Consider the following 6,000-nt stretch of genomic DNA (forward strand, 5'->3'; position numbering starts at 1 on the left):
GCATTTTTTAAAGTTTTTCTCAAGGAATCTAGTCTAGCTCAATAGTAAAAGTAGAAGTATACGGTCATCTGACGTGATCGAAGCAGGCATTGTCACTGAAATACATGTCGTTGTTGGTTTAAACCTGCAACTAGCATCTCTACGACCATCTTCCGAGTCAAGTGTGATGAATCTACTTTAGCTAGTCAAAATAGAAGCAACCGTCTACCATAAAAATTTGGTAATAATATGGTTGTACGGTTGCTTTACGTTGCCAAAACTACAGCCTATACCCTCAAGGTTGAAAATGGCAATGAAGAACAAGAAAGGGATGACGGTACGGGGGTCTAACTAAACCCATAGCATAAATCAGCAACTTACCCCATTTAGCAGCAACATGCAGCGGACAGATGTTGTGCTTGGCTGGGCAGTTGACGTCAGCTCCCTTGGCCAATAGCAGCCGAGCTACAGACTCGTTGCCGTAGTGAGCAGCGATGTGGAGTGGGGTGAACCCTGACTTCGATGTCACGTCTGGGTTGTGTTCGTTCTGGGAAGAAATGGAGGGTTTAATAAATGGTTCTTATTTGGATGAAAGGGTGGTCCAGCAGTTAGGGCTTTTTCAAGTGCCGATGGCCCCGGATTTGATACTTGTCGATATTTGTAAGTAATGATTCGTTCTTGGTTCTAAGTAGAAGTCAACATTGAGAAGGAAATACGAGTAAGCATGTGCAGCAAATACCTCTGCCTATTCTGCGTGGGTCTTTAATTCAAAAATAAAAATTATGTACCCCAAGTACAAACAGATTCTAAGAGCTTGATCCAAGATATTTAGAGGGATAAAAATTCTCTATCACCCCAGTATTCTTACCTCAAGTAAAAGGTTAGCAGCTTTAACATCGTCCTTCTTGGCGGCGATGTGCAGCGCCGGCAGCCGCACGCGGCCCCGTGTGTCGGCCTCCAGTAGCACCGCTACCACCTTCTCGTGACCTTGCTGCATGGCTACGGCTAGGGGGGTGAACCCGTCCTGTGAAAATAAGGAGTGTTATTGGTCGAAGGGTATCATGGTAGAAGGCTAGGGGAGCTGGGCTGGAATACATCAGCGAATCGATTACAAAATAATTGTATAAAAAATGGAGGGTATTTGTTTGATGACACAGATGTTTTATGGTAGTTTTTGCTTTGTGTAAGAGCTGCAAAAAACGGTTGATAACATTGTTTTCACCAATTGAAAACCTGTTAGGTGATTCTGTAAGAAAGTAATCCCGGGATCATGACTCTATCATCAGAAATGCTTCATTATATCTTGACATCGTCATTCACCGATAAACCTACTACGATTTCTTCCAGAACCACCTATCTCCACTACACCCCTCACTCCCATACCTCGGTGGCCAGGCTCTGGTTGGCTCCATTGGCCAGCAGGAACCGGACGACGCCATCGTGGTTCTCCTGCGCGGCCATGTACAGCGGCGTGAAGCCGTTCTGCGACTGGATGTTGACCTGAGGGATAAATTATGAGGATTAGTCCCGGTAAGGTCACATTGGATAACATACAACATAATACATAGCAGGATCAAAATACGACATATACCACATGTCGTATTTCGATGTTTGTAGCTACATAGTATTTAAAGTCCACTAAGATTGGCGTAGTGGTTAGTGACCTGACTACTGAGCCGATGGTCCCGGGTTCGATTCCCGGCTGGGGCAGATATTTGTTTAAAGACAGATATTTGTACTCGGGTCTTGGGTGTTGATATTTATATTTAGTATCTATCTATCTATGTATTTGTGTAGATATATCAGCTGTCCGACACCCATAACACAGGTTCTGCCTAGCTTGGGGTCGGATGGCCGTGTGTGAGATGTCCCCACATATTTATTATATTATTTATTATATTTCCTTCTCATAAGGTCAAAAATAGTGCGGCAGCAGATCGACAGCCAGGTACGGACAGTCGGCTACTGGTGACCTGATATGAAGGCGCTCTAAGAGAGAGACAGAGGTATTAAATAATAAAGGATGTAATAAGAAGTGCATCGATCACGATTACTTTTTATTACTTTGATTCATATATCAGATGTAAGGTGAATCTGTGTTTATAGTACCTAATTACTAATTCTAATACATACTTAATCGAAACTAAATGAACTAGAAATAAATCTTAAACAGCGCCTGCGCGAATTTCTAAAATAAGCTCTACTCCGTATAAATCTTTGTTGAAAAACAAACAAACGGAAACAAATTATACAACCACTTAATTCATTTCGCAAAGTTCACGATTTCAGCTATAATCGATGGAAATGCTATTAATATTTATCGGAATGATAAATTATTTTCCGTTCCGAAATTTCTGTTTCCTTTTAGGATACAGAAAGTTTTTGCTTCTATTACAAATTGGAGCGATAAGAAAGTTTAGGACCATTATTGTTATTGCTGAATTTTACTAATTTGGGTATCGCATGCACGATTTAATTCAAAGAATGGAAATTGTGAACAGAAAATAATTACCTATCTACGCAAATTATTATATGCATTTCGATGCGAATTTCTGCGGTCATATACAACCATCAACCTACATTCTAGACCTTAATAAACTGACTTAATTTAAATAAATGAAAAGCTAGTATGAACGAGACAAATGCAGCTAAAATCGTAGCAAGACGGACTCGGCATCGATGTCCTAAAATTGCATGGGTGATGGTCCGTTGAACCTTGACCTTAGCCTGTAAGGGCCGAAATTGGAAAACCAATGACAAAGAGTTGTAGCGCTTTTTGAGAAAGGCATACTTGCTTGGACGATAGCCTGTATGGGACCTTAGACAGGTAGCGGATATTAAATGAAATTGGAAGGATGTGGCGCTCCATCGGAGAGGCTTATTTCCTACGGGTTGACGACGCCCCATACGTGAGGCCTAAATATGATGCCCAGCATTGGACAATCCCCAGCTAATCATGCTTACCTGAGCGCCATTCTGCACGAGCAGCTTCACCACCGGCTCCTGTCCAGCCAGGGAGGCGATATGCAGCGCCGTGTTCCCCTTCTTGGTGGCTGCGTCGATGGCGGCTCCACGGGACAGCAGCGAGCGGACCACCTCCGCGTGCCCGTCCTTGGACGCCAGGTGGATGGCGTTGAGGCCGTTCTGCAAGAGGAAGGGGGGTTAGCACCAGCTTTTAGAACTACGTGGTATATGAATAGTGACCTGCGATTCCTGGAAAATGGGTCATAATGTCATAAACTGCAGAGGATGGTTAGTGGGGGTTGAAGGTGAGCGGTTTTAAGATTTATATTTGGAAGTTAGTGAGTGATAATTATTCGGGGCAACTCATACACGGGCTTCTAAGCCTTGGTCGCATATACATATTTGACGAGTCAACGATGCGTCGAAGACCCCTTTTTTATAGGCGATCATGGGTTGCGTCGCAGTCGCGTCGCTTGAGAGTCGCGTAGTGGGAGAAGGGGCTAAGTCTTCGTCCCTAAGGTCCATAGCTTGGGTTAGCTCCATAGAGTCAGGGGTGGCGGATAGTTGATGACTGAGTATCCACAGAAATACATATAGTTAGGTACATTTTTATATTTGTGCTCCACATGCTCATCATACAAAGGTTTCCCCTGGCTGGGATTCGATCCCGTAGCCCCGTACTTAGAAAGCAGGTTCAATAACACCTGAGCGACGACGATGGTGTCATCGAGATACATTATTTATACCTAAGTATAATCATAGATTGTATACCAAACCAACACAAAATAGCTGAGCTTGCAAGCTTGCTTTTGAACCTCTGCCCACTAAGTCAACAGACCAAACAGCAAGGACTTGCCAATGTATGCACAGACCAATGCCAAAGTTAGTGGCGCACAATGGTGGATAATGTTTAGTAAATAACTTGACTGGAACACTTGGCTGGCAGCCAAGGCACTTTATTTCTTATTATGTAGGTAGGACGGCCAAATATTTATTGTACTCAATCTTGTCTGTTTGTATTGATTAAAGGCCAAGTACAAACCGTAATTTGGATATTAATTTGGTAAGTACCTACCTGTATTTAGCACTGAATACGAATATTTTGAAAATGCTGGTACTTGAGTACTAGCTGCCAAATGAATTTCATAGAAATACGAGTTTGTATAGTCATTAAGCCAATAATAATCTGGTGGTTAAGCCTAGTCAGACGCCTTTGGGCAGCTTGAAAACATCTGATAGTCGGGTTGCCCACTTACCCGACAACCTTCTCAGCACAAGCTTGCTTGCGTTGGGGTCCAACAACCCGCACTAGGCCAGCGTGGTGGACAAGGCCTAAACCCTTCCTTCAATGGAAGGAGACCCGTTCCTCCGGAGTGGGGACGTGATGGGTCGGATGACGATGATGACACATTTGTATGAAAAGTACTAGCCGTTTCGACAATTTTACCAAAAAGTTAGTATGTATCCTCCTGATGCCCACGGTCCTTCTGTGAGTACTTAACGAGTATAGTTGTTACTGCCCAAGCTATAATATATTTTTTCTGGACTAAATGCCCACGGTCCTTCTCCGAGGACGAATACTTTGTGTTTGAACCATATTTGAATTTACCGCCATTATTTTTTGGGATTGCATCTATGGGTTTAACATTCCATCACTGACAGCTGTCTTAAGTGTCATCTGAGGATAATCAATCGTTCATTGAAAAAACGTCAAAAAACGGAACCATGGCGGGGCCACCGTCGACTAAGTAAGTTGTAATCTCATTTTACTTATGTGATCTAATCATTTAATACAATAACTTTAATAAAACCTTATTGTTAAGTATATTAGCAAGAGACGAATACTAATATTTTATCAATTAAGGTTCTAAATAATATTCTATGATCACCCATTTACATTAGTCCTCACTTGAGGACTCTGGACTGCTATACTATAATTTTAGATATATTTATTTATGTATTTTTTTACAGAATATAATGCGAAATCCAAGAAATTGAAGCAGATTTAGCTATGTCGGACATAGATCTCTCGGAGGACGATGACATGACGACATAAATGACTCACCATGAACCCGTAGAATTTGAATTTTGTGATGATGATATCCAGGAGCTGCTAGCTGAGCCTTTCGTTTTATCCTATTTTGTTCCTATATTGATCACAATAATTATAATAGTTGATAAGTGAGAGTTTATCTAGAATAAATATAAGTTCTAAACTTATGTGAGACTGATTTAAAGTGTTAAATGTGTTCCTAAGTGGTTCTTATTTCATAAGTTTTGTTATTTCTAACAAATTACCTTATAAATATATTATCTACCAATAAATTAAACTTTTTTTAACTGCCCGCGGTCCTCACATGAGGACTAATGATTTTCGAATTGAAACCTATTGAAACTGGTTCCTTTTTTAATGCATTACCCGTACATACTACTAGGAACAGTATATAATAATTTTTGCGACATTTATTCAAGTTTAAGTTTCTGGGCAGTAAGCTAGGTAAACGCAATAGTCCTTGTGTGAGGACCGTGGGCAGATAGTCCTAAAAAATAAAATAACGGCTGGGCGTCAGGAGGGTATAGGTGTGTCGAATAAACATTTATAAAAAGAGGTTTTATTGTTTTTAACAAAAGAATTACGCAATCATAACTGGACAAGCATTACGTACTTACATCATGGGACTTTATTAAAGCTTTAAATAGCATGAGCGAAACGGTTTCCATTTAAAAGTCTCTAGAGCTAATTATGTCGGTTGTAGTTTAAAACTGCTTGGTAAAATGTTTTATTACAATAATGAGAAAAGGTTCGGTAACATTTCTATACTTATGTTCTATAAAAATACAATATTTATAAGTAAAACCGTAATGTACTGAAATAATGGTATTAGGTTGGGTATTAATTAATTTAGGTCTGTTGACCTTTCTGTTTTTGGATCGCACTTTGTACCAGGATATCATAATCAACAGTAGTCAACGTCATGCCTTGGAGGCTTGGAGGGCTGATAGGAGTGATGAATATGGTAATATGACTCTAGTGAAAGGTCAATAGTTTTCGAGATT

The 6,000-nt window shown here is 40.7% G+C and overlaps 1 long non-coding RNA gene across 1 annotated transcript; it reads left to right on the forward strand.

The window, feature by feature from the left end:
• Positions 1–4,404: 4,404 nt before the first annotated feature.
• LOC125490726 lies at positions 4,405–5,174 on the forward strand. Its single transcript, XR_007267868.1, has 2 exons — positions 4,405–4,691; positions 4,915–5,174. It is a non-coding gene; the product is annotated as an uncharacterized LOC125490726 (long non-coding RNA).
• Positions 5,175–6,000: the final 826 nt, after the last annotated feature.

This window comes from Plutella xylostella, chromosome 27, assembly GCF_932276165.1.
Source record: "Plutella xylostella chromosome 27, ilPluXylo3.1, whole genome shotgun sequence".
Classification (NCBI taxonomy): domain Eukaryota; kingdom Metazoa; phylum Arthropoda; class Insecta; order Lepidoptera; family Plutellidae; genus Plutella; species Plutella xylostella.